The sequence below is a fragment of the Ambystoma mexicanum genome, chromosome 6q (assembly GCF_040938575.1).
Source record: "Ambystoma mexicanum isolate Mex_15411 chromosome 6q, UKY_AmexF1_1, whole genome shotgun sequence".
Lineage (NCBI taxonomy): Eukaryota > Metazoa > Chordata > Amphibia > Caudata > Ambystomatidae > Ambystoma > Ambystoma mexicanum.
In genome coordinates, this window is record NC_090937.1 from 845,331,784 (window position 1) to 845,356,682 (window position 24,899).

At 46.4% G+C, this 24,899-nt stretch overlaps 1 protein-coding gene across 8 annotated transcripts in view; it reads right to left on the minus strand.

The window, feature by feature from the left end:
* NPY5R (neuropeptide Y receptor Y5) overlaps nt 1–24,899 on the minus strand; it is a 551,355-nt gene that overhangs the window by 232,572 nt on the left and 293,884 nt on the right. For 7 of the 8 annotated variants that reach the window (XM_069631373.1, XM_069631372.1, XM_069631367.1 and 4 more), the window contains one exon: nt 16,002–16,165. The gene's annotated coding sequence lies outside the window, so the exon portion shown is untranslated. Of the gene's footprint in view, nt 1–15,992; nt 16,166–24,899 lie in introns of all 8 variants that reach the window. The other variant, XM_069631368.1, reaches the window with a different exon arrangement.

Below are 24,899 nucleotides of genomic sequence, written 5' to 3' on the forward strand. Positions count from 1 at the left end.
CATATACACGTGCAATACAGACCCATCAATGCATGACCAACCCGACATCCCCATTACAAGAATCACTGATGAATAGGCCTCAATGCATAGAGCAGCATGACGTGAACATTCTAAATGAGGCACCTAGACCCATTAACGATGATGTACCCTATTTATGTCCTCCACAGGATCACCGACAGACACTGGAACACAAGCACTGCAGCACGTACTCCCCCAGCAGCCAACAAATCCAGAATGCATGAGAGAGGTGACACCGCCACCACCTCCAGGGGAACTGGGAGCACAGTCCATCTGCAGAGGGCCAAGGGCAGCAGGAGCACCATTTCATTACAGTCTGAGGGCACGGCTCCTGTTGTAGCTGAACCCACGCAAGTGTGCCCCATCATTGCTGAGATGAGCATGGAGGGCACGCACTCTGCAGCCACCAGATCCACTGGGGAGGCAGCAGCCACCGCACCGGCCACTGACGAGGAGGACGCAATCGACGTCCTACAACTCATCCATGACCCCAGCCCAACATGGTCCATTGAGGGGAGTCCAAGGGCAACGTCCGGATCTGCTACCCAGGGAGCACATGACACCCACACTGTAGAAGGTGCATGGAGCCCTCAGCTGTCCTCACCGGATGCCGGAAGCCCGGACCAGGGCGCACCGTCCAGCCCAGCAGCACCTACCACCCTGGCAGACCTTGCAACCATCACCCGGAGGCAGGAAGACATTACTGCGCTGGTCGCCCAGCATGTGGCCGAGACAGGCCGTCTAAGGGATAACCTCAAAAAATATGCAGGGCAAACAAAGGAGGCCATTGAGGCCTGCACGGACAGGATATGCCAGGAGATGGGCCAACTCTGCCAGGCCATTTTACGTATTGGGGACATCATGGAGCAGCATCACCAACCCCCAACACAGGATTGACCGGGAACCTCCTCCTCAGCGAGTTCCCAGCAGAACAGCCCCCTTCGCCGCTCCCTGCGCAACCTGAGGCGGCCCACATCACACCAACCCAATGTTGGTGGAGGCCCTGATGCTTAGCTCCACCAAGGACCAGGTGGCACATGTGGTGCCGGAAACATAGACACCATGAGACTCACCTGGGTGTTTTGGGGGGAGGGGGGTAAGGGTGCATTTGGGTGTGTTGGGGTGTTGCACTTCTTATCACATTCTATTCAATACACACTGTTCTGAAGTTGATACCCAAGCGTGGTCTCCATCATTGCGTATGTGTCATTTATCTTGGACAGGGTCCTTTGTGGGACTCCAAACAAGCACCAGGGCAACAATATCCGTCTCCGTCCATGCTATTTCACTTTTGTGCCTGATGGGATTTCAGAATCAGATGCTGACGCACATTGTGTGCCTCCTTGGCATTGCCTCTTGCATGTCCTGCCGGGGCATTCCACCCTTACTCATCCCCATCCACATCCACATCATGCTCTTCTGGTGGTTGCATGTCAATTTCAGGTGGCTTTGGCACATTCCATCATATGCAAATTTTTTGATGCTCTACACATGCCATGGTTATCTTTGCCACTTTGACACGGCTGTACAGGAGTGCCTCACACAGCCTGCTTAGGCAGCGGAGCACAGTCATTGGAAGGCTGACTGCCAGCTCTATCACGACGCAGGTACGGGGAAGTGCAATATTGTTGTCCTCTTCCTGCTGGTTCTGTGGGTTCCGTACAGGGGTTGACAGCCACCTCCTCAGTGGATAGCTTGCATCGCCTGTATGGTGTGAGGAAAGGGTACCTGTTACGGGTCACCTCTGGTGCGGGCTGTTGTTGTTGGTGCTGCACTGCTATCATGTAGTCAAGCCTGTCATGTTGTGCTGCTGCTATTGGGACCATCTTGGTGTGGGAAGGGGTGTGGGTACGGGTGTGGTGTGCTCTTTTGTGCTGCCTGTCTCCATTGCATGCACCTGTGCTGATTGTGTCCACCTGTGGTAGATGGGTACACTGCTCAGGTCTCTTAACGGGTGCTTTTCGATGCCATTATTAGCGCCATGCCGGTAAGGGGTTTTTGGGTGTTTTCCATGCCGCTAATGCCATGTCCGCATGGCTTGTGATGGCCTGGTATTAGCGCCATGGCGCTAATTCCGGCCTGGGGGTCGCGCGCCCGCGCCCTTGCCGCTATTAGTGGCACCGTAATTAACGGGTGCGCTGATAGCGGTGGATCCGGGTCGTGATTGGTTTAGGAAATTAACGGTACCGGTAATTCTTTACCAGTACCGGTATTCCCTTACCGTACAACGTGTAATGAGGCCCTGTGACTGGTTCCAAATAGAGAAGCCATCTTAGAAGGGGCTGCAGGCAGTGTCAAGTGTACAACAAGTCATTGGGTAAATGATCGGTAAGGGCGCCAACGGCGCGTTGGTGCAGTCCAGCCTCCCCTTTCCTTCATGGGTGTAACCCAGTATGAGGTCACTGTCCCAGCCTGGCCTGTAATCATGACATCACTCCCCCTTAATTTCCCCTCTAAGGTGTTGTTATGGGACCTTGGCTTCATCAGGTTGTTTCTGTGTAGCCTGGCTACTAGTGTAGGTGCATGCAAGACCTGTCTAACACCCTGTATCCATTCCAATCGATAAGGTAGTGTAGTTTCGTTTGTATATACTTAGAATCTAGATTGGCTCAATCTTCATTTTCAGGGACATGGTCCTTAGTCTGTACTGGAGGTGATAGTGCAGTGGAGTTACGGGTTCCTGGTTACAGAAGTTTTAATAAAGAGAGGTATGGAACACTGGATGGATACGTAAAGAAGATGGCAGGGCCAGTCTTATAGCCAACGGGTTAATTAGGGCAGTGATAGGATAGGGACCTATGTGCCTTGGATGGAACGTCTGAGGTCCTTTCAAGTGGATGTGCCTTGTAGCTAAACATACCATGTCCCCGACTTGGTATGCGGGAGCCAACCCTCTTGTTTTGTCTGCAAAATGCTTTTATGAAGCCTTGGCCCATTTTAACTGTGTAGTGGCTTGCTTTAAAGCTTGGTGGATTGTGTTGTGCAGTGTTGTAATCATGGAATTTTTAAGGCTTCTTGAGGATCGTACACTGAGGTTCGTGGGTACCTGCCATGTAGCAAGTAAAATTGAGTAAAACCGGTTGAGCTATGCAGTGTGTTATTATATGCATACTCCACTATCCATAGTAGATCCACCCAGTCCTTGTCAGTGTTTATGTATTTTATTTATTTATTTTAATATTTATTATGCGCCACATGCCCATAGGCCTCAGAGCGCACATGAAGAACAGACAGAAACAAGACAACAAAAGTCATTTGTCAGGCAGGAGTATCCGGCAGGCAGATGGGGAGTACAGGATTTAACCTGGGTTGAGGTTGAACAGATAAGTTTTAATCTACTTATTAAATAATGCCAAATTCCCAGTCAGACATTTAAGCCCGGGGAGTGAGTTCCAACGAAGAGGAGCCTGGACTTCAAATTATGTCCCCCAAAAACGCACCAGCTTGTATCTCGGCTGGGTAAAGGCGTGGAAGGCAGAAGAGCAGAGCTTTCTCACTGATATGTGTGTCTTCGTTCGATGCATCCTTTAGGTATGTGGGACAGGCATTGGTAGAACATTTGAATGACAATGTCAGGATCTTGTGTGTGATACTATGTTGTACAGGCAGACAGTGTAATGTCCTACGTGCATCGGACACATGAGCGCATTTAGACATGCCATGAAAAGCCCAGACTGCACTATTCTGTGCTACCTGGAGTGCTTAAATGTTCCAGTGCGTTGTTCCAGCTAGGAAACTGTTGTAATAGTCCAGTCTGGAGTTTATTGGCCCAGAGGCCAGCTGTGCTTAGTTCTTGATAGTGAGGAGTGAGCCGATGTAATTAAGTAGCTTGGAGATGAGACCACAGGAGAATTGAATATAGGAAACATGCAGTCTCATGGTCAACTCATCATCAAGAACAACCCCTAGTGTTTTAACTTTCTTAGACACATTGATGATGTTACCCATAATGCAGACATTTGTGTAGGCTGGGGCCAGTCTGTTTAGATGGATTTGGAAGGCCACAATTAAGAGCCCTGTCTTGTCACAGTACAAGGCAAGGGAGTTGTTTGCCATCCGTGCTTGGACTGCATCATAGATTTAATTTATAGTGGCCAAACCCTGTTCATATTTCCCGCTTAGCACAAGGACGACCTGGGTGTTGTCAGCATAATTTGTATACTGTACACCCAGGGCATCCAACAAGTCAAGCAGAGGTATGATGTATATGTTGAACAAGGTGGGCGACAGTCAGGAGCCCTGTGGGATGCCACATGTTTGGGGAACAGGTAGAAAGCGTTCACCAACTGCTACTCATACAGTCCTGGGGACCAAGAAATGATGCCCGCCAAGGTGGATTTAAGGTTGAGCATGACAATTTCAGTCGTGTGCTGAACTCTAAATCCCGATTGGCGGGAACCTAAGATATGGTGGTCTTCGATGTGCTTCTGCAGCTGTAGGTATGCTAGTTTGTCCATAATCTTAAGGACAAAGAGCACATTAATAATAGGTTGATAATTACCAGTAAGGCGGGGATCTGCGTTAGCCTTTTTTAGTAGGGGTGTAATCCAGGCCTCCTTTAGGGAGGACAGCACTATTCCTTCTTCAAAAGATAGGTTTATGAGTCTAGTTATCCAAGGGGCTAGTAACCCGGTGGAGTCTTTAAAGACATCTGCTGGACAGCAGTCACAGAGGCATGAAGTAGGTTTCAGTTGGCGTATGATCTTGGAGACTTGCTCCTCTAAATAATGAGAAAAATAAAAGATAGGGATGTTGTTGGATACAGGGGGCAGGTCCTGGGGAACATTTTCTTGGAGGTTACATCCCTGTGATGTTGACTGGATGTTACTGATGGTCTGCCTATGCCCTGCAATCTTAGCAAGGAATCCATTGCAGATTTCCTGACACCATGTGGAGTCTTTTATTAAATCATTGCTGGTGGGTGGAGAGTCCTGAATGTCTGCTAAGATTTTTAACAGTTTGCTGGTATTGGAACGTGCTTTGTTGATTCTGTTATTGAAATAGGTAGATTTAGAGCTGATGATAGCAGTTTTTAATTTCTTGACTGCTTGCTTATACTTGGTCATTGTGTCCAGGCTGGGGTACTTGTGCCAGGTTCTTTCCTGCTCTTTCTTTATCTGTCTAATAGAATTTATGTCATCAGAGAACCTCTTACTATTCAGTGGAGCTAGGATGGAAATGTCCTGTTTTATAGAGGTGGTAAAATGATCCACTAGTTTTGAGGACTCAGAAAGGTTGGTAAGAGGTGTAATGCTAGATTCTAAGAGGGCAGTAAATTTGGCAGGGCTAACATTCTTGAGGTTGCGTACAGGTTTCTTAGTTCTAGGTAATGTATTCATTGTTGCAGGTTGTGCAGGGAGGTGAATGGTAGCCTGGATCAAATAGTGATCGGACCATGCACAAGGAAGGACCTTAAGACTGGACACTGAAGAATGATGGGAGAACAACCAGTCAAGTGTATGGCTACCTCTATGTGTGGCCTCTTTCACTCATTGTGTAAGCTCTGTGGATTTAAGGGAGTCAGTGAGTGGGGATGCCTGTTTGTCTAGGGGATCTTCCACCCAATGATTGAAATCCCCCATGATAATCAGTGGGTGTTTGGGTTTGATGATATGAGTGAGGAGTTCAAGAACTGCTCGTCAAAGAGTGGCATGTCTTTTGACGGGCTGTAGAGGGCTAGGATGCTCAGGGATGAGTTGGCTGATGTTTTTCTTTTCTTGGCCCATTCGGATTCACAGTCATCTGGGCTGGTGTGGGTGACAACATGGCAATCTACGTGCCTTTTGCACATTAGGGCTACCCCATCCCTTTTGCTGTGTAATCAATCTGAGCGAAAGATCATATAGTTGGGGGGTTGACAAGGTGGCATCACTGGGTAAAGAGGGGGTAAGCCAAGTTTCTGTTAGGGCTAACAGGTCAGGACAGAATTCAGAGATGTGGTCTGCCACTTCAGCTCCATGCTTACACAGCATTATTGTATGAGGGAGAGAGATAGCCACAGTAGAATTAAAAGCATTGCTGTTCCTGGTGGCAGTGTGGTGTATGATGTTGGAGCTATTTCGTACTTCAATTTCATATAGGTGGGTAGATTTTTCTGTATATGACAGTGGGGCTATAGGACACATGGTAATGATGAGCAAGATAAAGCAGCATATATAATGCCTTGTGATCTAGATGATCCATGTTACTCGCTGGACAATTTTTCTGTAATATCCAACCAAAGTTCACTGGAGGGAAAAAACAGAGGAGGCAGTGAGTGGGCAGCTGATGCAGACCGAGTACTGTCAGGTCAAGAAGGAGCTGAGAATAGGTTCTGTGGGGCGAATAGGCAATGTTATAAATGGTTCCTCATTAGTAAATTGGCGCTACGATTTGTGCGTGTCTAGGGAGACACAGAAAGTGCAGCGCAGTCAAATTTGAAACAGGTCTTTACTTACCTAGACACGTTCATTGCCTGACAAAGGCCTGCACAGCTCATGGCAACGGTCGACGGGGACAGGCGAAGACCGGCTTGTCCCAGAAGTGCCGGCGCTGAAGTGCCTGACATTTCTAGATATGTGGAAGGAAAGATTGTGGGGAGTTTAGTTCCCACCCGGAGTTTACTCCATTAACTTCTCTGAGAGTGCTTTTCTCTCTGCGTTTGCCCCTAGGAAACCATTCCCAAAAGCGGATTACACTGCTTGTTGCACACTGGTTCAGTCTGATCTACTAAACAAGCACGCGGCACACACGGCAGGATTGACTGCAGGCACATGAGAACTCAGCTCAACAGTAACATGCTATGGATACAGTTCAAACAATAGTGTCTGCGTAAGGCAAACCTTGCTGTAAGTGAGGCGCAAAGCTGCAATAGAAATACCTACCAAGCACAGATTACCTAAAGGGCAGGATTTACAGGATGAAGATGCAAAAACATTGATTGTGGCGATGACTGGGGAAGACTGGACTTGTCTCAGGTGTGCCGGCGCAGGTGCTCCAGGTCAACTGATTGGAGGAGCTTGGGGCTGCTGAGAAATGTAGTTTCCCTGGCAAGTAGCTCAAGCAGAGTGCACAAAGCCAAATGTTTTTAAAGTGAGTAGACTAACCTCTCATGCAGCCAGGAACACAATCCACAGAACGTGATGAAATCTCACAAGTGATTACAAAAGTACTTCAATTTCAATTTAAGCACACCAAAAACATCCAGTGTTGGCAGCAACAAGATAACACACACACAGATGCAAAAAAGAACCTGAATGTGTGCCCCACATCAGATTACGTAGCTGGGGAAGACTGGGTTTGCCTCAGGTGCACCGGCTAAGGTGCGCCAGATCAACTGATTTGAGGAGCCTGGGGCTGCTGTGAAATGTAGTCTCCCTGCCCAAGTAGTTCAAGCAGAGTGCACAAAGCCAAATGCCAAACCTGTATGTGTGAGCATGCAGCGGAGATACTGCTCTAAGTTCTGATTTCTTCTCTTGGTTTGCCCGTCTGTCTCTGGATGGTGGCCAGTTGACAGACTGATGTCTATTTCAGCTATGGTGCAGCATCTCTTCCAGAACTGTGACACAAACTGGCTAACTCATCTGAGACCACTGTATTTGGGAAACTGTGTAACCAAACTACCTGTTCTAGGATTGTCTTGGCAAGAGCATTAGCGGTTGGGAGTCCCTTGAGGGCTGTGAAATGAGCCATTTTCGATAGGAGATCAACTACTACCAAGATGGTGTTAGATCTGTTGCTTGGTGGTAGGTCAGTAATGAAATCGAGGGACACAGTATGCCAAGGAGCTGGGGTTACAGAGAGCGGGTGCAGGAGCCCTTGTGGTCTTTTCTTTAGGGTCTTGTGTTGGGCACATACGCCACAAATTTGAACGAAATAGATAGGGTCGTTGCATGACGTGGGCCACCAGTAATGCTGTTGTATTTTTGTCAATGTTTTGGTGATTTCTGGATGGTACTCCATCAGAGTATTGTGGTGTTTGTCCAGGACAAGCGTGTGTTGTGACTCATTAGTCAGGTACAGCCGGTCCTGGTGATAAGGGAGTCCATTGCGTTCTTCACGTTGCAGACCCAGGGAAATCCACACTTCTAATTCTTCTGGTGTGAAAGCCTGTTTAACTGTTCCTTGTAGTTGTTCAAATGCTGTGGTCATGTTGTTCATAACACCCAGTACCTTGTCTTCAGGGATAATGGTTACAGGCTACGGAGGTGCATACACACCATCCTCTTCTTCGCTGCACCCAATCCTGGATAATGTGTCTAATTTTCCATTCTGCAGTGCAGGTCGAGATGTGGTAACGAAGTTGTATTCGGCAAGGAACCGGGCCCACCAGAGTTGCCTCGATGATTGGGCTTTAGCTGTTGGGAGGTTCTGCATGTTTCTTTTGTCGGTGATCACAGTGATGGGATGCTTGGCACCCAAGAGATGGTGCTGCCACTCCTTGAAAGCAGCCTTTATCGCCAGTAGTTCTTTATCCATGATTTCTTAGTTTCGTTCTGCGGGGGGAAAACTGTGACCAAAACACCACTGGGTGGTGCTGTTCTGTACCAGGATTAAGCTGAGATAGCAGTGCCCCCATTGCCACATTTGAGGCATCCATTTCTACTACGTAAAGGAGGTCCAGGTTTGGATGCTGTAGGATGGGCGCCTTTGGAAAACATTGCTTTAGAGCGAGGAATGCTTGTTCCGTTTCTGGAGTCCATTCAAATTGTTTGTTCTTGCAGAGCAGTGACATAATGGGGTTCACTACACGTGAAAAGTACAGTATGTACCATGTACCACCTATAGAAATTGGCAAAACCTAAGAAACTCTAAACGGTCTTGACAGACTTTGGGGAAGGTCACTGGAGGATTACCTCAACCTTGCAGTTGTCCAAGTGAACACCCTGAGGTGTTAAGATGAATCCTAGAAACTCACCACTGTAACTTGAAAGGCACACTTCTCCAATTTTGTGTATAGGTGGTTCTGGCCAAGATTCCTAGTACTGCCCATACATGGCTGACATGATGGAATAGATCGGGATATAGTCATTATAAACTATAGCACAGACATCTAGGAGTTCACGTAACACATCATTCATAAAGAACTGGAATGCTGCTTTTGCATTGCATTAACCAAAGGTCATCACGTGGTATTTCTATAGTCCAAGCTTTGTACAGAAAGCGGTTTTCCACTCATCACCACTTTTGACTCACAACAAGTGATACACACCCTGGAGGTTCCGTTTTGTGTATATCTTTACGTTTCACACTTGGTCTAGGAGCACTGGTTTCAAAAGCAGTGGGTACCGGTACTTAACAGTGACCTGATTCAGGCCCCTGTAGTAGATGCAGGTCTGCAGGTATTTTTCTTTCTTTGGAACAAAGAGGGGTGATGCCACAGGTGACTTGGAAGGGCGTATGAAGCCGTTGGCCAGGTACTGATCGATGTATGTGCGGAGATGGGTGTTTTCCTGCTCCATAAGGGCGTAGATACGGCTACATGGTGTTTGTGATCCAGGGATGAGGTCAATCTGACAATTGTAGTGTCGCAGCAGGGGCAGTGTGTTTGCTTGCTCCTTCTGGAAAACGCCCTGGTAATCGCTGTACTCAATGGGTACACTCCCCATGATCCCCAAGACCATGCTGGTATCTGTGGGTGTGGGTGATGATGGCTGTGCTTGGTAGTAACCTGTGTTGCCACAGGATTTAGAGAAGGTTAAGGTTCTTCCACACCAATCAATGCTCAGTTTATGGGACTCTAGCCTGAGGATTCCTAGGATAACCTGAAACTGTGGGGCGCTGATAAGGTCAAACATGAGGTTTTCTCAGTGTCCATCCTGGCAGAGTAGCACTATTTCCTCTGTGCACTGGGTTACAGGACTCGATGCTAATGGTGTTCCATCCACAGCAACCACATAGATCTTTTCCATAGCGGATCTCCAATTCGGCAGGCCATTGCGTAGTTCATGTAATTACCCACTGCACTGCAGTCTATGTAAGCCTCAATTGCGTGCGTTCTCTGGGCTGCTCAGGGCAAATGAGTACAACTCGGATAGCTAGTTGCGAGACAGATGTAACTTTTCCTTTGCTCGACAAGTGGGCCTCTATTCTTGTCGGGCCGAGTAGTTTTCCGAAGGCCAGTCATTGGGTCTTATTGTGTGTACAACTCCTACTGTTTTTTTGACTGGTTTACTGGACAATCGTGCAGGAAGTGGCCCGGTTTGCCACAATACAGGCATAACTGCTGTTGCTGGTGCCTCTTTCTCTCCTCTTTAGTTAGTGGTGCCCGGACACCGCACAATTGCATGGGCTTTGGTATCACTTCAGTGTGACAAGTTGGGCCTTCTTTTGGGTGGATGTACAGAGGTTGTGACTCAAAGCGCGAATGGTCTGGCTTTCGGTCCAGCAGCCGGCGGTCCAGTTGGAGGACCAGGTCTATGTACTCTGCACAACCATCAGGTGGCTTTACAACTTGTGACAACACATCCGTAAGCTATAGAAGAGAATGGCCCATTTGTCTTTGGGCCAGTTAGTCTCTGCTACCAATCTATTGAAGGTGGCGATGTGAGCTAGGAGGTCCTGCGACCCTTGTCGTAGAGATAACAACTCGTTGTCAAGGGATTACGCTTGGGTTCTGCAGGTGAACAACTTTTCCAATTCTCGTTGAAACCCAGGGAAGTTGCGAAGGATAGGGTTGTCCCAGTTTACCAGCGGAATCGAACAATTTTCTGCATGGTGCCCTAAATATATTTGAACAAAAGCCGCTTTGGTTTGATCATCTGGGAAGGCTCCTGGTTTTCATATGAAATGGCGTCTACATGGGTTTTTGAAGGCCTCATCCTTCTGTGGTTCCCTAAATAATGTTCTGGTGGGGCAAAGGGAACCGTGGCGGGGGCGAAGACCTGGACTGGGACAGGTGGAGCTGCTTGTGGTGCTGGCCCTGGTAACGGGATCTGCCCTGCCTGTGACTGGAGAAGCTTCCTGACCAACTCATCTGTATGATCCCTATTTACCACTAGTTCCCATCTCAGTGCATTTGTTTCAGAACGGGCAGCCTGAACCTTCGGCCCTGAGGTCTCCCAGTATTTGGAATAACTTGTGCACCTGGAGGTCTCCATAATGCTCAGGCAGAGATAGAAGCGTGGACTTCGCATTCTGTAATGCTTACCTGGACTCTGTGGGAGTGCCTGGACCCTCTGACGAATTACCCACACCCCTTGGAATCCCAAGCTCATGTGTAAAATATGATAACACCCCACCAAACTTAGGGAGGAAGAGGTGGGGTTGTTGGTTCCTTTGTGCCCTTGGTGATGCATAGGTAGTGTTGGGATGATGAGGCATGAGTAGTGTTGCGTCTGCAAAGATCCGCATCTACATGAGATACTAGGTGTCAGGGGACACATCAGCCCTTCCATCACCCTTCAGGACCCCTGAAACCCCCGTCCCCGGGAAGGCTGGACTCATCTAAGGTTGTGCAAGATGGAGAAATACACGTGTAGGTAGCTGGTAGCAACTGTTGCCAGTTGCTTCACTAGTGGTTGCGAGTCCAGGCCAGCTGTGACTGCCGGGTGCATGTGGCCCTGCTTGCTGTGTGCTTCGTAGTTCTTTTACGCCCTTGGGGCTTATCTCAATTGCTCCTGCGACTTGCTTATTACTTGTGCTTTCCTTTACTGTCTCTGCTTTACTGTTGCTTATGCTGCCTTTGCTTATGTGCCTTGCTTGCTTTTCCACTTTTGCTTACTGCTGCTGTCCTTTACTTGCTCGCTGTTGCAGCCTGCATTGCAGTTGCTTATGCTGCCTTTGCTTATGTGCCTTTGCTTGCTTTTCCGCTTTTGCTTGCTGCTTCTGTCCTTTACATGCTTGCTGTTGCAGCTTGATTGGCTGTTGCTTTTGCTGTTGCTTTAGTGATGCAGCTTATGCTGCCCTTATGGCACATTTGCTTACTTCTATAGGTCCATAATGCTGCTGTTTCTTGTGCTTTTTACCCCTGCAGAAAGATCACCCTCGCCAGTGAAGGGTTGCTGAAAGGAGGAGCTGGGAAGATCCGGATGCTGTGAAGGTAAGTTCAGGAGCATCCCGGCATAGGCTCAGGGGTATAGTCTCAGGGGCACAGAACTTGCGGTAAGGGTTACGCTGTTTTAACAGATGAAACGAGAAGCAAGGAAGTCCCCCTTGGGCGTGGCTTAAACAGTGAAGTCTCCTAAGAGACTAGCAACGGATGCTTGCTTGGAGTCCATGGAACTTTCTGTGGCCATCTTGAGAATGTGACTGGTTGCAAAGAGACCGGCCATCTTGGAAGAGGCTGAATTCAGTGTAAAGTATATCACAAGTCACTGGATAAATGGTTGGTGACAGTGCCAATGCTGCCTTAGTGCAGTCCAGCCTCCCCTTTCCTGCATAGGTGTAACCCAGTATGAGGTCCCCATCCCATCCTGGCCTGTGATCATGACACATAATAGTAAATCTCTCTGCAGCACGGAGGGTTGAGCTAACTGTGAAGATGTTCTTGTGCCTGTCGGCTGCAGTCAGGGCAGTGGACTATGAGAAGTTGGCCATTAGGTTATGGGAAGAAGCTGGAAATGAGGGTGCATGCAGACGTTTACAACAGCGTCTCACCTAAGCATCTCCAAGGGAGAGGCATGACAGAGAGATCCTCAATCCCTGATGTACAGTGAATCTGATACCAGCAGGATTACCCACTCCAACTTCCTCTTTAATGTCTATCTGATCCCCTTCACAAGCATATAGAAGGATTCAGGGTTAGCACACAGTCATGTTTATGTGAATGATACATACATATATGTTTAGGTCAACAAGGACGCAGAAGAAAGAAGCCCAAGAGCATATTCTTAACATGTCAGTCCAAAAACCTACCAATATCATGGGAGAGTTCATTGTCTCTGCCATAGCCACCTATCTAAGGCACTTGGAGTATTTTATTAACTCCTAATATGTGGCAAGAGAGAACGAGAAAATAGTGGTACTGTAGGAGCATTGATAAACTCCTACCATGATTAATGTAATGTTTTATATGTTGAGCTTTCAAAACAGTCCTAAGAAACTTAACCTAGTGCAAATAATTAATTATTTCCTTCGTGATTGAAATGTATAGAGTGGCACAGACCGAAAATGGAAGTTCAAAATTTGGCAGCCAAACTTAGTTCTTTTATGACTATTGCACTGGTCTTATTTTGATTATTTGATGGTAAATTAGAACAGGTTTTTGTGGCAGTTATTTGCCATAAAACATGTCTCCACCTGGGTCAAAGTTGTCAAATGAGCATACTCTATAAACAGTAGTCTTTGACAGACATTCCCTTCCTTTTAATCTACCTTTCGCTTACCTTTTTTAATTTCCAGCAAAGAAATGTAAAAAGAAGGAGTTAGGATGAGAAGGAAAGAATGAAAGGAAAGGGGAGGAAGGGAGACATAAACTAAGAGAGATGACACAGGACAATGATAAAACATATTCAGCACTGTTAGGCAGAATCATATGCAGTACCCTTTGGAAACACCACATACAATTAAGACTACAAGTACAAATTCACCTTTGGTACAAGCCCGTACTACCCAGTAAAGTGGTAGCGACGGCTGAGCAGCCAGACTTATCTCAAGAGTAAAGTGAGCCGTATCAGAAGTTACACAAAGGAGCAATGACTATGGTTCAAGCAAACACTGACTCAAGGTTTCTGAGTAAAAGAATATACCTTTATTTACATATCAGTTGTAAAATAGATCACTAAGTAAAGCAGCAGAACAATCACACTCTCAATATACTACACAACACCCAATGAATTCTGGACAAGTTAAGCTCAAAATGAAGTGTGAGCAAAATGGCACTCCAGCAATTTAAAAAGGGAGGGAAAGACAAGGTTATACAAAGTTAAGCAGCACCAACAAGTAAGTAGGCAGGGCATTCTAGAAAAGCCTTTCGACAATGAGGATTCAAATCAATAGGCGTGGACCACTGTTGATGGGTCACAGTCTTTGCTCAGGATCACACAGTTCAGAGTAGTTCGCAGTTGAGTCTTTGCCAAGAGTTCAAAACGAAGTTGGTCGGAAGAAAAGTTACTTGAAAGAGTAGAGAAGGACAAGCCCTCAGATTGGCAAAAGATTTCAAACACGTTTACCGCAGTAGGACGGAACGAACGACCGGATTTGAACAGTACCTTAAATGAAGAAGAAGGCTGTAGCTGAGGCAGAAGTTCCTGGCAGATCCTGCAGGCTCACAGTTCCTGGAGCGACTGTCGGACTGACAAGAAGGAGGAAGACTGGAGGGTCCTGCACTGCCCAGGGAAGAAACCAGCAGCAGAGCAAAGCAACAAACAAAAGGTGAGCTCCTTAAAACCCAAACAGGGTCCGAGCCTCCTGGCTATCCGGTTCACTGTAGCTGTGTACAGCAAATTCAACCAGGAGAGGGAGGCCTTGCTTGGTGTTTGGCGAACTGGTTGGTCCCACCAGCTCAAGGGAAGAAGATTCCTTGCAGATCTTCTCTGTCGTCAAGTTTGGAAATTCAGACTCGCAGCAGGTGTTCACCAGGAGGTTCAGTCGTGGTAGTGGTCCTCTTCTTTCTGCTTTTCTTTGGTTCTCTCGATCCAGTGGCGACTCTGCCTTCCTAGTCCCAGAGACCTGCTTTTTATGCAGTTTTCCCCCATTCTCACAGCCTGGCTGTCAATCACACAGCAGGGTGGCTGTCCTGGAAGGACAGTCACCTAGCCAATCAAACAGGAGTGTGACTTGGGTTTCCAAGGGAACCCGTGGCAGGGGTCCTAAAATCCCTCCCTCACATCCTGCCTACCCAGACACTCAGAGGCTTCTAAGGAGAGCATTAGTGCAGAAGCCCGCCAAAGGACGGTGAACAAAGGAACCAAAACGTGGTTTGGCACGCAGAGTAAAACACGAGAAAGACCTTTACAATAAGAAATGGCGAATAAACCCTGCCGGAAACAAATAAAAGTAAATGGGGTCCAGCGGGTTTAAGCCTCAAGTCTACCAAGATAGTCTAAAACAGTACCAAGGCTATTTACATAGACCGCGGTAGGAAAAATATGATAGATACCACTGCCACCAGCCAAATCTTAATGAAAGGGAAACAAACTAATGTTCCATGCGAGACAGACAAAAAGGGATAACTATTAACCCTTTCCAGTACTCTATGGAAGATAGTTGGTACTGGGTCTGTGGTTTTAAAAAGACTAATAAAGTCAATGGCAACTTTACATGTTCTGGGAGACAGTAGTCAGTCCCAGAAAATGGAGTTTAGAGTGGGACGTCTGAAAAAGTCAACCCTGTGTCACTGCACTAAAGGTGCTGTGTGACACACAGTAAAAAGATGATGCCTATGGAGTAGGTGAGGCTCCACAAGCTATGAACACAAAAATGTAAACACACAGCAAAACACATGAAAGAGTGGGAAAAAAGGCTCACACTCTTACCAGGTGAAAAAAATAAATCCTAGAAATCCAGCAAAGCTGCTGAGGGACTCAGTAGGTGAGGGAAATTAGCCATTCTGAAGAAATCTCCCTAACAAGCACCACCTTCAACTAGCATTGTAAATGTGAGCAAAATAACAGTACTGCCACGGCATACTTAGCACTGACTAAAATTGTGTTCAGGCAAAAATATAATGGGCCTAATTCACAGAGCGTTTTCCAGTTGGGGTTTGCCATTATAAACGCTTCTGTGAATTAGGCCCTATATGTGATCCATATACTGTGGTAAATAGCACCATCCCCTGTGAACTTCATGTGATTCACTCAGTTCCTGGGCTTGATTTGATTCACAGATGTTTAGGGGGACTGAAGGCCTCCAAGCACTCAAATGTGTTTTAGGACTTTATTAATACAGGCAGAAAGGGCTCACGCAAAATACTTGTGCAAAATAGTGCCAGATAACTGCCTTGGGAACTTCAGAACCAACTACAGAGGGCACCAACATTCATAATATCACTGTAACGATTGAAGGGAATGGTTTTACATGGGAAGGGACAATAATAAAGATGGATGAGCTGCTACCTTTCTTACTTTAATTAGTCTTGCTTGTGTTGATGTGTTGAAAACTCAGGAACTTGTTGTTTTGAAGGGCTGCCATCGTTCTGAAAATTAGTTCAGGTGAGCACCGTCATGGCTGTGGCTAATCAAATCAATGCCGGCTTGCAGATTGAAATGAATAGTCGCCATTACACCATCTGAAAAAAAAGTTGAAGAGAATGTCGGTAGATTAGCAGGTGTGAAAGAGTACTTTGATAATGCATGTATAGCTATAAAATAGCAATGTCTAAGACACTGTGCTTGATTAGACAATTTTGCTATGCCATATTTTGGTGGCAATGATATTGTCTGATGCAAATACTGTTCGTCACACTATCTTACTCAATTCATAACTTATACAGTAATTTGAGTCCATGGCTTGTAAATTCGACACTGGAAAACTTTCGGGAATTAAGGATTGGATGGTTTAGACTTGGTGTGTGATGACCCGACAAACAGGTTTCTGCATAGACAAAAGTGATCTGCCGATATTCCTGGGTCACCCATGTGAAAATGTGGAGGCCCACACATTTCCATGGCTCAGTTGTCTTCTCCTGATACCCACCACAAACAAGAAGTAGAATTTTGGAGCCCCATAAAAATCAAAGTGAGCTGACCTACTGTTTTGCCCGAGTGTTAGATTCAGAGATTACAGTTAGACATTTTGGGTCTGATTCACAGAAGCGTTTAATTATGGTACAATCCCATAGGAAACGCTCTGTGAATCAGGCCCTTTGTGTTTAAACATTTTCAACTCCCACACATCGCCCATGAGAACATTTACCTTCTCATCCTGTAGGAATATCTTTTTAGATGGTCCGTCCATGCTACATACTGTGTTTTTTCTAAGTGAAGCGGGATAGAAGGCCAAACTATCCTAGAAATATTTCTAATGCGGAAAGTAAGACCATTTCTCATTGAAATAAATACAAATAAATACAAAAATAATTCTAGCATGGATGAAACATGTACTTGGAGGTCCAACTGTGCTATATATAAAAAAAAAAACAATCATAACACGACCTCCCTGTACTTCCTGTTAATTCAGAGCTTGTTGCCTTGACATATTCTTCAATCGAAATAACCCAGCAGAAACAGCTGCACCAATGAAACAATCGAGTTCTCAAGAAGTTTCCTTTTGTTGCTCCATAAATTGAATATAAACATTTTTACCTTAAACCAAGACTTGCAAAATACCAGAACAAGCCAAATTCATCACAAATCCAGTTATTGATGAATATTGTACGCGGAGTGGGAGCATAGTGAAGCAGTCCTGCAGTCTGTCTACAGTGCCTGTCATTGTGGGAGGAGAACCCATTAGTACTGCTGCCATCCGCAGAGCGGAATGTGGAGTGGGAGCAGAGTGAAGCAGTCCTGCAGTCCTCGGACGTCGGGGCCGAGGCATGGCTCCTTGGATCACTCATAAACTTTCATAACCTCTACAATTCGCCCAAAACAATGCAACATCCGTCTATGTTTGCAAAAGTTCCATCGCCGCCTTCAGACTAGGAGCCGGACCAGTGCTGCCTTCGGAGTCACGGGAAGAAAACTTTACTGCACTCCAAACAGAAGAGCCGCTCTCGGCCGTCTAGCGCCCCGGCAGTGGAAATGGCACCTACTGGACCACGAGGAATTGCTTCCCCGTCTAAGCCTCCCAAACCCACGGGGGACCGGAGGCTCAAGATGAATACTTTGATGGATAAACGGGACTCACCCGTGCAACCGGCCCCGTTGAGCCACTGGGCCCTTTACCACCTTCGCTCCAGTCCCTGGTGTGCCTAGTGGGCAGGGCCCTAAGGAAGTCGGAGTTGGACCCCCGAGTCCTCCCCACCTGTCGGTCCCCGCTTACCGCTTCGGCGAGTGGTCCCACGTGCGAGCTGGTCGGAGGACCTCTCGTTCGGGACCTAGGAGTGTTGGAGCGGGAGGACTGGGAGGAGCTCGCCACGCCGGCGCTGGGTGCCCGCGGGGGTGAGGAGACGCCGGCCGCACACGAACTGGCAGCTAACAACCTCAGCGGTCCTATCACTCCTCTCCCATCAAGTCAGATGGATCCCTGGGCAGCTCGACGGACACGGCTATGTCGTACCCCGCCCCCAATCGAATAGCTTGGCCGCTACTGACCTCGAGTGGAGCAAAGGAGGGACAGAGTGCAGAAACGTGCGCTCCGAACACAATAGCTCTGATACATGCGTGTCCAGAGCATGACCAAAGTGAGATCATTGGCATTTCATTCACCAATGAGGACTTGGCTATTTCTTCTCATAAGGAGGATCAAACTACAAACCCGCCCCCTACCAGAGAAATACATGCGGATTCACAGCAAGCCCCTGCCTTGGATTCCAACTCAGGGCTGCTAAATCCACTGGACACATTGCCAACACAACCTATAGACGATTTACCGCAGGTGAAGCCTCCCTCTGATCTGCTATCTAATAAGAAGTTATATCACCAAAAAAAAGAAAAGAATACCATACAAAAAAAGAGGAAGGGGTAAAACACAAGGGGGCCCAATCCAAGAAAATACACAAAACAAAGTTTTAAAAATAAATGGAAGCAAACAGAAAGACGATGCAGGAAAACTAACTGTCTCAACTAACCCCAAAACCACCAAGAAAACAGCTCTCGGGAAAACCGCTCTACCGACCCCTCTCTTATCCAGCGCCTTGATCAACTTTTTCAAAAAACAAGGCAAACGAAAACTGCCTACTGACATTGAACCTTCGGATGCAGAAATTCTAGAGGAACTAGAAGACATACAGCCCCTGCCAAAACTTAGGAAAACCACACTCGCCCCGGACAAACCCAAGAATATGCAAATGGCATCAGGCTGGGACGAGGGCGAAGCCACAGCTCAACTGAATGAGGGCCCAGTCGAAAATAGAGGCCCAGGTCCCACCGACTCATCCAAGACTACCGCAACGGAGGCCACAAGGCAGAATCCTGTGAAGGAGGGCACCAATCCAGAACATTACCTTACTGATCTTTCGCAAAAAGAGTACCCCCAGGGAAGAGAGATGAGTGTGCAACCATGGGTGAAAATCCACCTCCCAAGACCCGACCTTCCCATAAATCCACCAGAACCTCCAATTGATTCAATACCAGCAAGATAGGCTAAGGCGGGACCGTGGTCATCCTCGCCCAGGTCACTTCCAGCAGGAGAGGATGGTTTGGTACCCGACAAAAACCGGTGATCAACCCTGACTCAACAACATGCAGAGCTTTCGGCCACTCCGCTCAAAAACAGAAGACTGAGCGAACTTCCATCTGAATCACAAAAAGACTCACCAAATAACAGACGGGACATGACAACAATTATGTCAGCCATAACAATTGCCATGGCTCCCTTCTGTAAGCTTTATGAAAGCAATTAGTGACTCGAGCAAAGACAACTCCTCAATGTTAGCACTAATTCAATCGAAACTAACATTCTTGGAAGGATAGATTACGGGAATCAACCTGAAATACGAAACCTTACAAAGAAACTGGGACTCTAAATTAGCAGCCCTCGAAGCCAATATGAAGGAAAGCTTGCAAAACAGGCCAATAGCTGCAGCATCCCAGACGAAATCCACACAGACGGCTCAAGTCAGTCGTAATGAGGGAACTGCACCAATCTTCATCAAACAGCCAACAATCCCCTCTAGAGAAAAATGATCTCAAACCAAGACCAATTCATCAACACTGCAGACAAATGGGAGCATAAACTCTCTAGTGAAACAGAAAATAGCTCTAAAAGTGTCAGAGATGGACCAAAATAGAAAACTTGAAACAAACTCTGACCACACCCATGTCTCCTGCTAAAAGTTCGACCAGCCAATTGGGTTCGCAAATGTCGGGGGATCAAACAATGGGAGATAAAAGGTCCTCGACGGCCGATCTTACCAAATCTCCAAGAACTCCAGCAGACTTCTTAGATTCACGCTCCCTAATGAATCTAACTCAGCATCTAGAGCCAGAATTCCAGGAGACGGAAACTGTGGATTGCACAGATCTAAATAGCAGTTCAAAAGATGCCCGAAATGGACCAAGGGACACTCAGAGGCCCTCCAACCAGTCACCAGTCAACTCTCTGTCAAAGACCACATCTGCGCCACTAAAAACAAAACCAACATATGAATGCCTTACCATCAAAAACAGAAGGAAACACTGCAGACTTCGAGTAGGAGCCATTAGGTTCCCAAGCACAAAACCCCCGATCACCCAAATGAACTCAAAATCAGCAAGGGCTCTCAGAAAAAACACGGTCTGGAAGCCACAATCGAACGAAGATTCGGGTTTTCAAAATAGAACAGACAATAAATACATGGTGTTAAACCGTAAATTGGTTTTGAAAATACGAAAGAACATGACCACCTTACAAAACCTGAAAACTGAAGATTTCACGCTAATCGAGCCCTACCACGGAGAGAACAAAGCCAAAGACTACCTCCACACCAAAGCAGCAGCAATCCAAGATGTCACACAGGAGGTAGGCAAAGAGCTAATGCAAGATGACTTTATGCTCTCAGAAATCAAAGTCCCGGACACTTCATCTAAGAAAATAAAGTTTGATACAACAAAAACAAACAGAAGGAAATATTTCTCTAAAACTGAAAACTACCACAATCTACAGAGCACAGAGACAAAGAGATATTTTGGGGACACTAGTAATCAAAGACTCTCCAAATATCTGCCGGAAACCGAGTCCTCTCAATACATCCAAAAAGACAAAGAACAGGCCAGAGCCAGATCATATTATTTCAGAGATGACAGGCTTCACGGCAGACAACGCACACAGAGCTACAGGGAAAACGACTTCCAGAGAAATAGTAGCAACAGCCGCAGAGAGCCCAGACGAGAAGCCTCTACCGGATCACTTTTCGACTTACCAGACCACCGGGGTGATGGAATCGTCCAACGTGGACCATGGAAATGGTAAAAGCAGCCTTAATTTCCAGTTTCAAGAAATAGCAATTACCAAATCCAGGGAACGAAGGCCTTCCCAAAAAGTAACTGACCCTGGCCTCATGGAATACAAGAGGGCATGGACATTTAACTTACACAGACAGTCAAGACCTAGGCAAATGTGATATTCTATGCTTACAAGAGACGTGGCTCCTTCAGAAACCTTCACTTGACGGCTTCGAAATTGAGATCTCCCCAGCAGTTAAAGGTCTACTTGGCAGACCATCAGCGGGCCTTCTTCTCGCGGTTCGACTGGGTCCAGACATAGAGATTGGCCCTCATTACGACCCTGGCGGATTTTTTCCGCCATCGACGGACTTTCCGGCCATGGCGCAAAGTCCCTTTACGCCATGGCGGATGGCGGACTTACCGCCCCATTCCGAGGTCGGCGGGGCGGTAAGTCCCCATTGACCCATTTACCCTTCCCCATTCCCATTTCGGCCCCATAGGGCTCAATGGGAGTGGGGAAGGAGTTAATTACGCCACCGTAAAATACGGTGGCGTAATTAACACCAAGGTCCCAGAGCGCCATGGATTTTTCCGCCCGCAAAAAGCGGGCGGAAAAATGACCATGGCGCTCCAGGAACTCGTAGTTGGCGGTAAGGGGTCCGCGCAGCTAACGCTGGCGCAGACCCCTTAGCGCCAGGGTCGTAATGAGGCCCATTGTCAAGAAGATAGTAGCATCATATGACACACTGCCGGTTCTCACCCATTGGAAGCATTTCTCATACTCCTCAAAGTCGTGAACAACGACAAACTTGGCCATTGTGACCGTCTATTGGAACCCTCAAAAAACAACTGCAATAGACTTCTGCCGCTCTGTGGCAGACATTATCGACACCATTATTATCGACTGGAACACTACATCTATAATTATTTGTGGAGATATGAATGCAAAGTGCGTGAACCCGAAAGCTCAAGACATCACAACCCTCACCTTGTCGCAGTCAGAAGAGCGGGGTAGAGCATGGCTAAATCTAATGACCTCCAGGAAACTTCACAATGCTGCATGGGCCAAAGATTGGCAGATACAGATACCGACATGGGAAAGAGGAAATTCCAATGCCACTCTGGACCACATTTTTGTATCCAGTGCCCTGCTTCCGTACATCAAATTATTCCATGTTATAAAAACAGACACCAGTGACCACAACATGCTGTTCATGGTATGGGCATCAAACTGTCAGCAAACCAAATAATTTCCTTCCTCGGTTGAGGTGAACAATCAACAAACTAGGCTACGATTAACAGCCGCCAGCATCAAAAACCTCATGAGTCAATATATCAGAAAAGAGATAGATTCAGCAATCACTACAGTAACAGAAAGACCAAACTACATGCCGCTATTGATTGAATATAAGACAAAACCTAAAAGTGGTAACAAACCAACCACAAACATCAATCACACATTTAACAAAACAGTGGCGGAAAAAAAGAGGGCACTGAGAAAATTGAAGCGGGAAGCTAGAATAAAGAATACTGAATCTACCGGGGCTACGTGGATCAAAGAAACAAAAAGCTATAAAGCATGGCTAAAGATCTATAAAGTAGACCTCTACCAGCACGACGCTGAACCGATGCTAAGAACTCTGAGCACTAAAAGAACTGTTGACTTTTGGGCTTTATTCAACAAATCAAAGGGAAATCTGGACACCCAACTGGCCAACTCAGTTCGAGAAACAACATGGGACAGGTTTTTCACAGAGCTCTTTGCTGCTCCACAGAACAGTGGGGCCCCAGTCACAAAAACTTCTCATGTGCCCTGGATCGATCTCTCTCCAAAAGAAGACATAAAAGGAGCAATTAAAAAGCTGAAAACATTGAGAGCTCCAGACCCAGATCGGCTAACGAATGTCGACCTAAAGACCCACACAGATGAATGGACAGACTTCATCAGCTTTCTCTTTAACCAGTGCAGGAAAATGAGACTTATTCCTGCTTCCTGGAGAAAAGCGACTATGGTACCGATTTTTAAGAGGGGAAACAGGGAAGACCTGGCAAATTATCGCCCCATAGCTCTTCTCGACGTTTTTTGAAAACTCTCTGCTACTCTTCTGCTTCACCATTTTCAAAAATGGGCAAAAACAGCGCCATCTGCAGATCCCTTCCAGATAGGATTCCAAAAAAACAGAGCACCTAAACTAAAAGCATGGAATTGCCCTGAGGAAGTGCTAGATCCGATAATAGTACTACATGCACAAACATCTCTACGTGTCCGATTAAACCGACAAGGTCTGCTTTCAAAAGAAATCCGAGCAGAACGAGGGGTGAAGCAGGGATGTCCTTTGGCACCTGCCCTGTTCGTGGCCTTCCTAGGGGACTACAAAGACTCTGAAACAAGCATTTGTTCCTTCCCACCAAAAAAAGGCAACACCTCGGTTTCCCATATCCTCTACATGGACGATATGATCCTTCTTGACCAGACGCCTATAAGTCTCCAATGTCAGTTAGACAACCTGGCTAACTATATGTCAACAAACAACCCTGTGATAAACAACACCAAGACAAAGATCATGATTTTCAGCAAATGCAACCAGAAACGTAAAACCAATCCAAACTGGTTTTTAAACAAAGTTAAAATTGAAGTGATCTCAGACTTCAAATATCTTGGAGTAATTATCGATGGCTCACTGAATGAACTAAAAATGCAACAAAACCTGTGGGAGAAAACAAAAAACCTGGCATCCCAAATGAGACTCATCGACAGGAAATACGGAAAATGTTCCTTACTACCAGTGATTAATTTTTACAAGGGTAAAGTGATTCCATCTTTGACGTATGGAATGGACACTACAATCACCATGCCGGCTTCAATTTGGTTGAAACGGGAAGGTTACCTGTGGAGGACAGTGTTGGGCCTCCCAAATTCGGATTCGATAGCAGCCCACAGAAGAGAACTGGGATTACTATCACTAGAGGCAACTGTAGAACTTTGCTCAATCCAACTTTACAGGAAAAGCTTACTTCGAGGTTGCCTACCCATATACAGGCATATTGACGACGAAATTAAATTGAGCTCTAAACAACTGGGTTGAAGTCCAAAAAGCCAAACTGACCGACCTGGCATGTTCTTTAGACGACCTTACAGGCAATCCGCAAAGAGTGATCTTTAAGCTTAAATCTCAAGACTGGATCAAAACAGGAGACAAAGCAGCGGTCAACAAACTCCTAAGACATCTCCCACCAACTTTCAGTAAACTAAATTGCCCCTTGACCTACTGTTTGAAATTTCCAGACAGAAATTGCAAAAAACCTTTCAGAGCTCACCTAAATCTCCTGCACACTCGGGAGATTGTAGCAATTAGAATGCAGACAAACATCACGACCTGCAGACTACGTGAGCAGCCCGACAAACAGGAACACCTGTGCGACATCTGGTCCTCAACTGCTCAAAACTGGATCTAGAACGAACAGCATTTCTAGCCCCATTATGGGCAAACTCAGTGATGATGGAAGAAGAAACATGGTGGTTCCGTTTGATTACAGGGGAAAAATCCAAATGGTCAGTAGCAACAGCAAAACTACTGTAAGCAGCTTTTAATAAGATCAACTCCCTTCAACCTCAAGCAAATAAAGACATGTCTTAGCCGACTTGGCTCAGATAATGTGGAAAACTCTTAGTTTTGTCGTGCGACAGACAACGCCGGAACTTTCTGAACTTTCTGACCTCCTCCCTCGCCTATCTACCTTCTTTTCTGTAGCAAGAAACAAAGATTCCTGATTTTGTACATTTCTCCTTGTAAAAGTCAATTTTCTCCTTTTGGACTATACACAAGTAATACAATTTTATTTTAAAAATCTCATGCGTCACTCATTGCTATTAAAAAGTATGAGATATTTTTCATATTTGTAACGTGTGCCCCACAGTGATAGACATAGAATTATAGCCTCAAATGTGAAGAGAAATTTGTATTATTGCCGGTAGGGAGGTTGAATGGTGTAGAATAT